This window comes from Cicer arietinum, chromosome 6 (genome assembly GCF_000331145.2).
Source record: "Cicer arietinum cultivar CDC Frontier isolate Library 1 chromosome 6, Cicar.CDCFrontier_v2.0, whole genome shotgun sequence".
Classification (NCBI taxonomy): Eukaryota; Viridiplantae; Streptophyta; class Magnoliopsida; order Fabales; family Fabaceae; genus Cicer; species Cicer arietinum.
In genome coordinates this window covers 35,588,439-35,599,498 of record NC_021165.2, presented here as the reverse complement: position 1 = coordinate 35,599,498, position 11,060 = coordinate 35,588,439, and the positions used below count along the sequence as shown (strand labels likewise).

Here is an 11,060-nt window from a genome sequence, read left to right as displayed (position 1 = left end):
AGTTGATGAGAATTGTTGAAGTCGATATTATTTTGTCATCATATAGGTAGGGTCTGACAAGCCTAATGATTTTGGGGAAGTACAACTGAATGAGTCTGACCGTGGTGGTCTACTATTGAGCCTTAAAGCATCATTGTTAGACCTTGGAGGTATTCAGATGGGGAACTCCTAGGTGACTTGGAGGTAGTCCTCCAAATAGCGAGAGCTACCATGCAACACACATTTACCTCGTTTGTCGCGTATATGTGTCATGGGTTGAGTTGAGGAGATATTTGAGGACATGACGAATTAGTCTTGTTCATCCACTTGTGAGGTTGCATAGTATCAAGTCTGCTAACTAAGTACTTCAGAGTTACATTGATACCAAATTGTGAAGAAGTAGAGTATAAGGTTATGCATATCATTGAATTTTTTTGTGATTAATGTGTTTCAAAAATGATAATAGTTTCTCTTAGATGATTTGATGCATATTATAATGAGATAATAATTTTACTTGAGTGACTTTGATGTTATTTTATAATGAGATTATGTGTTCTGATACAGTCTATTATGATTTTTTTTTTGTTCTTCGTATTTATATTATACTATCAACATGATTTCGAAACTCATCTTCTTCGTTGTTTGTGTTTGATTGACTTGGCTATGCAGTTGCAAAATTGCAGTTATTATAGGTTAATGAGTCTTGAAGTTCAAGTTTGGGAAAAACTATTCTCTGATAGGTGATACAGGGAATGAGAGTCATAAGTTGTATTTTACTTATTTAATTAGAAATGACTTTTTGTATAAAAAATTTATATGCAATAATAACTTTTTGGGATTAAATTAAGAAATTCTAGTTAAATCAAGTTCACAGAGATTCCACTATTTTATAGGAGGAACAAAGTTTAAAGTGTGCCTTTTGTATTTGAGAAATGTGATATCCTAAATAACTTGTAAAAGTTTCTTTTTCCTCTGAAAGAGTTTTTATTTATCTGTTTCAAATTTTTATAAAATATGGTATAAATTATATATATATATATATATATATATATATATATTATTTTGGGGATTAGGGTGTCACACCTCTCACAAGGTCAACATAAATCTTCACAAAAATAAACCTCAATAGGTATGGTTTGAGAATATGACTGTTGAAACTTGATTAATTCCAAAACAAATATTTAACCAAATTTTCTAGAATGATTATGTGCGAGAATATCCATATAGCACTTGAGAATAATTCTCCTTGAACCTTTTGAGCGTATCTTCCTTGTGCGAGGACGAGATAGATCTCCACAAAAAATAAATCTTGATAAATATGGTTTGAGAATATGACTTTGAAGCTTAATTAATTCCAAAATGAATCGTCTACCAAATCTTCTAGAATGATTATGTGTGAGCTTGTCCAGATAGCCATTGAAAATAATTATCCTTGAATTTTCTGAGTATATCTTCCTTGTGTGGGGTCAACAAATATCTTTACAACAGCTGGCATCTATAAATTGTCCTCACCACTTGAGGAACAAAAAACAACTACAATAAGACAACATAGTTGAATACAACAACTAATCACTTACAAATTATTTAACACTACATTGTATCATTATCTTTATTGTGCTAAGTCTGTTAGTTTAAATTTCATATGCTCTAATTGAGAGAAACCCAAAAATGAAATAAAACACTTGTGTAACATGTCCTATAGTGGCTGTATACCTCAACGACTTGTGATTTTCAAGTATGATGTTGAGAAGACTTAACATAAGTGGTTGTAATTTGGTTTAAATTATTGGATTAATCCTTATGAGTGAAAGGACTGAACGTAGCTATTGGGTTTGTAGTGAATCAAAATAAATTATTATGTTTTCCCTCCTCTCTCTGGTTACTACGTCTATCTGTAATGTTTTATTTTACCCATTTGTTAGCCCATAACTTTTTTGAAAAAAAAAATACACAATTCAAATCCTTCATTTCTTGTGTATTTTTCTATCTATAGTTCTTTTTTTTTTTTACTTTGAATTGGTTATCTTACATTTGGTGAGTCTAATTTCAAGGTTATAACTTAACATTTATATATTTATGTTGATCTATTCTACTTTATTTTATCATTAGATTATATTTTTGATATTCTTATGAACTTAATTTTATTTTTGTTATACGTACAAGTGTTGCAGTATGAGTCATTTTCAAACTGCTTATCAAATTTCAAAATTTTGGTTTACGATTTTTGTTAATAGATTTCGATTAGAATATATTTATACTCATATTTTAGATGATTGTAATTATAGTTAGAGTTGTGTTTGTGTGTTGTATGTCTTAGATGTTTATAACTTATTCTGGATAATTGTAATGGTGGTCTGTGGTTGTCGATGATGGTGGTGGCCGGAGGTGAATAATTGTTGATGATGGAGATGGTTGTCAAATGTGAGGTTGATGATTGTCAGAGTGATGTTTATGTCTAATGACGGTGACATATTAAATTAAAAACAAAAATAGAAAGTATATAATTTATTTTATTTGTTTTGAATTTTTAGGAACTATTTTAAAATTAATAAAAAATCAACTCAACTCTATTTTACTTAAATATATATATATTTTTTAAATTAATTTTTAAAACTAGAAACTCACAAGCTCACACGAAACGATATAACAACTTTCTTACGAGATAAATCACATTTATAAGACAAGAAACTTTTCCAAAATAAAGTCTATTAAGACTTTAAGTACAAAATCAACTAAACTAACCTTGATTAAATATACAACAACACGATCTAGTACCATTCTTCCAAAATCTATTCAGCACAATTTTTCAACTAAGAAATCAAAATTTTACATTTTCCAAAACAAGATCAAAGTTGATCATAAAAAGAAAACTTCCTCATTGAAATCTCTTTGATCATTCCTTCAAATAAAATTCAGGAAACAACTTCAAGATTTCATAAAATTAAGGGTCTGTTTGATTTACTTTTTAAAAACTGTTTTTAAATTTTTAAAAATTAAAAAACTCTAAAATTTGTTTGGTGAATTTTTTTAGAAAACAATTTTGAAAATTAATTTGTAATTTTTGGGACTAAAAAAACAAAACAGTTCACACTAGTTTTACTTTTTAATTTTTAGTTTTGATTTTAAAAATACAAAAAGACGGATTATTTAAACTTTTTATTAATGGCAACTTAATTAATTTTGATAAATTATGAAATATTATTGTCATTAATTGTCTTTCACATCGCTCGTAATATAAAAGTTAGCGTAAAACTCAAACTCAACAATCTTTATGTGATTCTCGTTAATGCCTCATATGTAAATGTTTATCTAAGGAATGCATTGAGATTTGAGAATTGAGACCATAACTTTATGCAATGCTTTCACTGGATTTTTTCAAAAGAAAATTGACTATGCACCTTAAACTAATTTCACACTTATTGATATATCATTGTATTTTTCTAACCTTTTAAAATAATATCGTGCTATGGATTGTTGTAATTCAATAGGTAAAATAGTTTTACACCGACAGTACACACTTATCGATCTCTTTTTTTTTAATATCTTTTGTTTTTAAATTGTTATCTAATTATTTGTTTAAATTTTCAATATAACTTAATTATATGTATATATAACAATTTAAATTTAATAAGTATAAAAGTTACATATTCGTAGGAGGAGCTTTATGTATTGGTTTAAATTTAAATATAATATACTTTTTGGTTACATATAATTTTAATTACTATAAGCAATTTTGTAAATATAAAAATTCCTATAATTTTAAAATCTCATTTTTATTTCTATAATTTTTTCTTCAATTTTTAATTTCAAAAATATTTTGTCGGATTTTTAATTCCGAAAATATTTTTTTTTACGAGACATGAATCTTTATCTTATACAATCAAACTCTGCAAATATATTTTGTATGCTATATGTCTGTACAGAAAATAAACTAAAAATTCGTCTTTTAGATCCATATATTTACTTTTATTTGATTGGTGAAATTAAACATGTACAATTAATTATCAAGTTATTAATTTGATCAATTTTAATTTTTTGTATTCTGTAAAAATATATTTGAAATTCATAAAAGTTATATAGTTTTATCAAAGATTCAACATAACATCAATACACAATAAAAATATAATATATGAAAAGAGACATTTACATTGAATTAAAGTTGTGCCATTCGTTCTTCTAAAGTCTTGAAATCATCAATAATTGAATCAGAACTAAAGGTTTCAGCTATTTCTTTTTCAATATAAAGCATCATATTGCCAGCAAGAAATTCATCCTCCATCTGCAGTCTTGTCTTGATAATCTTCATTGCTGAAAATGATCTTTCTGTAGTAACTGTAGAAACCGAAATAGTTAAGATAAGACGAATTAATCGATCAATCAAATAATATGTATCCACCTTCCCTGTTTTTTTTTTTTAGAGCTTCACATAATTCAGACATAGTTGACAAGTTATTCAAATATGGATGACTAACAACGTCAAGAATAAGGTGTTTCAATTGAAATCTCAAATTAATTTTATCTTGATAATTAAAATCCACAAGATAAAAGTTATTTACAAGAGAACATATATTATCCACATCAAATGCTTTGTAAATATCTTTAGGAACCAAACTATTGCTTAGACTCAAAAGCTCCATTGTTTTGCGCACAAAAACTGTGATTCAATTCCTGCAATTATTGATCAATTGTAACACAAAAAAGATTCACTCTATATTGTTGACCTATTGTGATGTGATCATGTTGATGACGAGCGCGTCATTCGTGCTCTATATCAATATCATGTTGCTCACAAAATAATATCACATTTTTCAATAAAATATCCCAACCATCATCTCTCAACTTTTGAATTAATATTTTTGTATTGTTGACTAATTGCATTACATTAATTATATCTTGAGATTTATGTTGTAAAGCTTGACAAAGATGATCTGTAGTTCCCTTAATCTCTTTCATCATGTGCAAAATCAATATAAACTCAAATGATTTCATAAGCTTATGAGCAACATTAGGATTACCACGTGTAGAATAACCTGTTCCATTTCTTCTAATATCTTGAAGAACTGCACAAGTTGGATTATACAAATTTATCATACTACAAACAGAAGAAAAATGTGAGCTCCAATGAGTATCGTCGGCTCGTTTCAAATTGCAAATCTGATTTTGTCCACTACCACTTTCAAGTTCACCAATCTCCAACAAAGTTGAAATCTCCTCTAATATGGCACTTTGAAATTCATCATGTCTCTTACTAGAGGAACACACAACATTGATAATAAATGTTAAATATGAAAAGAAATCATGAATAGGAAAAACTTTTCTAGAAGTAGTAACCAAAGCAAGTTGTAATCTATGTGCAAAACAATGTATATAATAAGCATAAGGACAACCTTTGAGAAATAATGCTTGTAATCCATTCCACTCCTCTCTCATATTACTAGCACCATCGTACCCTTGTCCATGGATATTTAAAACATCAAGACCATACCGAGAAAGAACATCATAAATGGCTTTTTTAAGAGTGATCGCCATAGTGTCTTTAACATACACAAGACCAAAAAAACGTACTTGTGTCAATCCATTTTTAACCACAAACCTCAAAATAATAGCCATTTGCTTCCTTAGAGATTCATCACGTGATTCATCAACAATTATGCAAAATTTAGAATCCACAATCTCTTCTCGAATATAGCTTTTCACTTTACTAGATATGATATGCAAAATTTCCTTTTGAATTTTAGGAGATGTATACTTTGAATTATATGGAGCATTCTCTAGCACTACTTTTGCAAGTTCATCATTGTATGATCCTAAGATTTTGATCATTTCAAGAAAGTTACCTCTATTTTTTGATCCTAGTGATTCGTCGTGGCCACGAAAAGCACAAGCTTGAAATGTGAGCCAACGAATTGAATTAATAGAGCTTTTGAGACGAAGTCTATTTTTGCTGATGAGATCGACACTCTGCACATTAAAGCCTTTCATGATGTACATAGATTGATTGCACAAGTCTTGACATGCTTTCATTGCATTACTGTGAAACGAACAAGGACTCTCTCCAATATGTTTAAGAATAGCACAACTCTTTCCAGCATTGACCTTTCTCCATGCTTTAAATCCTTTGATGGTGAATACGTCAGAGGTAGGGTTCCCACTTGGTTATGTACTAAACAAGTAACAAAACAAACAATAAGCAGCAGCATCAGTTGGAGAGTACTTTAGCCATGAAGGAAATATTTTGAACCAAGATGCTTGAAATCGTCTTGGATGCTTGTCTCTATTTAGGGGATATTTTTCAATTACACATTGATAGGGACCCCAATTAAGATAGGCTCTTCGAACTTCATCTCTTTGATTCACCGGGTATTCCCAAATTTGGAGACGTTTTTCGGGGTCACGTTCTAAACAATTGACATCAAATTTATTTACGGTGATTTTTTGAATCTTACAAGGCTGCTCATCTGGTTGAACTGTTTGATCACTGGAATGATGCTTTTCAGGTGTTGATGTTGAAGCTTTGTAATTTTCAACTTTGTCGAAAACTTTCTTCTTGAAAAATGCATCAATTTTCTTATGTTTAAACATTGTTTCACTCCTAAAAACATACACAAATTAATTAAAATAATTCATAAATTAACTAAAATACACAACACAAAACAACAAACATGAGATATATATATAACAAAGAGATTCATGTTGGAAAGGAAATATATTTGCAATTATGTGGTAATTAAATAATACATAAGGGACACATGGAGAGATGTTAATTTTACTATGCATGGAGAGACTAACTTTACTCAACTTCTTCCTACATTATTGTAGACTTGTATTTGTTAGCTGTCACATATAGTTTGACCCATTACCATATTTTAATAATTTAATTTATAATTATTTTATCGGTTAAATAATTAATTTAACATTATTATCATTCATGATTCATGAAAAATTAATTTAACAAACAAATTAATTTAACTTTCAATTTGTAACTTTGTTTTTTGCTACGGATTTTTTAGCATATTTGCTACATAATAAGTTTGATAGAAATTTCCTGTAGATTCTGCAAATTCTCATAAAATGATTATTCACAAAAAAAATTTTACAGAAAATTTTTCATGAAAACTTATTTCATATGTAATTTTTAGCAAAATCCACATGAAAAAGAAAATTCCCAATAGTAAACAATTAAATACTTTTTCATTTAGTGGAGTTTACTACATAAATTACACAATGTTAATAATAAATTATGCTATAAAATAAATAAGAATCAAACATGATATAAAAAAATTATACGAATATGTCAAACTCAAATTAAAGACAAACAACATATATTATAAAAGAAAAATAATATACAACAACAACAATGAAATTATCTGCGAGGAGCTTTTGTTTCAAATATGAATTATATACATAATGAAGTTAATTGTATTTTCTTTGTCTTGTGTATTAAAGTTTTTTAATTGGTTAGCTTTTGTTTCATGACAGTTTTAAAATATATGCCAATATTTTGAAGATAAATTTTAAATGTGAGATTTAGAGTAACAATAAATTTCAGTTAATTACTTACTAAAATGCTATGTTGATAAGGAGAGTCTAAGTGAAGAGACGAAGCGGCAGAGAGCAATATGAACATAGAACTGATAGGATAAGATGAAGATAGGATAGGAGGGATATGGAGAGAAGAAATTGAAAAGACGAATGTTAGTTTCTAAAAATCATAAAGGTTTGAGGAATATTTTAGTAATTATTATTATTATTTTATTACTTATAAAAAAAAAGATGGAGAGAGAGGGAGAAATTGAAAAGGTTAGTTTCTCAAAACCACAAAGGTTTGAGGGATATTTTTGTAATTATCATTATTATTTATAAATTTTTTTTAAATACAAGGGATGCCGTGACTCTGCCGGTCCGCCGTTGCACCTCTCTAACACTAGTCACATCAAATCTAATATGTATCAACTTTAATACTTTATTCAAATCTGAAGTAGAATCAACTCTCTAATTGTACAATTAACTATTCATAAATTACGCAAATAAACTTTTGTCCATAATAATTTTAATTGTAAAAACAAATGAATTATTTTCCATTCTAAATATATATTCTCCCACTAAAAAATACTTATGAGAACTCCCGATTCAATATTTTGCCAAAAAATTGACCATAATTTTAAATATTTCAGAATAAAAATTAGATAAATATAACAAATTTACAAAAATCGAAAACAAAACAATACCTTATTGAAAATTCTCCAATTTAACATTTTAACTCGGAAAATATAAACTCGTCCCAAATAATTACAACCAACTGCATGAAGACACTTCAAAATTTATTAAAGGCGTAGTTCATTTTAAATTCATTTGGCGGCTAAAATTTACCCGTTCATCTAAAACATTAAATTTTATTTTAATTTTTCAATGATAATTCTACTATCACACTTAAAATCATTTTAGTTATGAAAATAATCTCTCTTTGATTAAAAATCATAATACACCCAAATGTCAGGAATTATTTATACCTCAATTCCGATCTTTAACGGCTAAAACATTCTCATGTACAAATATTTAAAAGGACAAAAGACACTCAAACATAACTATGCTCGTTAGTGTAAATGCATGGAACTTCTACAATTAAATGAGATGAAGGGTAACTTAGTTAATGAAGGTGAACTTTTTATTTTTATTTTATTTTTAATTTTATCTTAAATAAAATTGAACTTTTATATGAGATTAACGATGATTATTGTGAATAACTAATTATCTTGTATCTTTTATATGTCCGTAAGTAGTAAATTTTGCCTATACTGTATTATAGAGGATTACATTTGTATTTGAATGCAAGTTACTTCTATTATCATTGATTTTTAAATAAAACTTAATTAAATACAATTTTAGTTAATCTATTTTATTTTTATCATCATATTTCTAAATTTGGGACTTTATACTCCTGTTTTGTAACACCCCAAAATTTTCATATATATTATATATGTATCTTTTTAGTAATTGCTATTATTAAATTAATAATTATTCTATGTGTAAATAAATTAAATTAAATTTTATCACACTCTATTCTACCTAAATAATTATAATCTTCATTTTTATTTAATTGTTTTGACGTGACAATTACATGGGGACTATTTATGATGTCATTATTTCATAAATGGACATTTTTTTATTTGATTAGTTTCGATAATCATGAAATTGATGTGTTAGAAATGTTTGTTTTATTTTGTTCTGTGTGGTATTCTTGTCTTTCTTGATTTATTTTAGTTGATAAAATATTAGTTGAATTATTTAATTAAATTAGAATTTATATAAGTTATATTGTTTGTTAGTTTTATTTGCGACCAAATAAGTATTCAATTTAGGAGATATTATAGAGTTAGTGAAACCAACCTATGTATAAGTGTTTTGAAAATATTTTTGGTCCATCCTATAAAAACAAAATTAGTGACTTGACTCATTCTTTTACTCTCCTTCATGACAAGATTTTATGACAATTCATGGTGTTTTCTTGGAATAATGTGCATTAATTCATTTTAAACACCTTTAATTTATTTTTTAAAGAAAGATTATAAATTTTTTTGTGCAATTAAGAGAGGACACAAAAAGACTATTGTCCTTTTTGTATCTCATGCATTCATCTCTTTTAAACTAAAATTATAATTTTATTATAATTGTCTACAAAAATAATTCTATGAATTTTTTGGTTTCGTAACTATTAGATAAAAAAAAATTAAAAGGGTGATGTGACAATCTCTAATTTATTTATTTAATTAAAATTAGTGTGTGACACCCTTCAATATATGGTGAACTCTATTAGTTAATCCAAATTAACTGATACATATAAATACACATGATTTCAATTGGCTTTGTAACAACCTAATAAAATTAAAGAAATAGTAATTATTGGTAGTATAATGTTGGAATTAAGTGCACTTCAATTTTAGACAAGAAATCAATGGTAATAGTGCAACGTAAATAGCTTATATGTTAATACATTTCCATTAGGCATCTGGTTGACACACCTATTTGTCATTCGTACACTCTCAAAATAATTTTCTGAGTCGTAAATTCTAATATCTATCGGTGTTGAATTAATTACTGCCTCATTAGCTATTTCTCGTGCAAATTTAGAGGTGTTAAGAAAGAAAGCGCCTAAGGTAAGGGGTTTTCCCCATGCAATATTAGGCTAGATATTAAATTAATAGTTTGTAAGATATTGATATATGTCTTGATGTCTTAAAAGAAAAATATTGATTTCTGTTTGTCTTAAAGAATTTAACTATAATATTTTATTTTTATGAGTAATATGTTTGCTTTGATAAACTTAATTATAAATTTCGATTTTTATTATTATAACATGAGTAATATGTTTGATGTCATATATTTGATGTAAAGTTATTATTTGTGTGTTGTTTATGTGTACTTAATTATAAAGCTATGATTTTTATTATGATCTCATGAGTAATATTTTTAGGATGTCTTTAATTTAAAGTTTCGATTTTTGTGCTATTTCATTTCAAAGTTTTGATTTTTAAGAAATCTATATGAGTCTTGGGGGAATTGGTGTAAAGTTTTAATTTTAATTATGATAACATGATTAAGTTGATTTTTGTGATGTGTTTAGCGGCAAACCTTGATTTGTGTTTTAAATAATATTATTTTTGTGGTTGCCTAAGTGGCTTGTGATTTGTGTTTTGAATATTCTATCTATGTGGTTGTCTAAGTGGTTTGGTTGGTGGTTTGTATTTTAAATATTTTTATCTTTGTGGTTGCCAAAGTGGTTGGTGATTTGCATTTTAAATATTGTTATCTTTGTGGTTGCCTAAGTGGCTAGTGATTTGTGTTCTAAATATTATCTTTGTGGTTGCCTAAGTGGCTAGTGATTTGTGTTCTAAATATTATCTTTGTGGTTGCCTAAGTGGCTGGTGAATTGGATTTTAAATATTGTCATCTTTGTGGTTGCCTACGTGGCTTGTGATTTATGTGATTATCTAATTGGGTGGTGATATGTATCTTTGAGCATCATTATCATTTCATGACATATCATATGCATCTTTGTGGACGCCTGTGTGGCTGATTTAATT

At 27.4% G+C, this 11,060-nt stretch overlaps 1 pseudogene; it reads right to left on the bottom strand.

Moving 5' to 3' along the window:
- Positions 1-4,132: 4,132 nt before the first annotated feature.
- On the bottom strand, positions 4,133-6,561 carry LOC101498975 (uncharacterized; annotated as a pseudogene).
- Between the last annotated feature and the right edge of the window lie 4,499 nt (positions 6,562-11,060).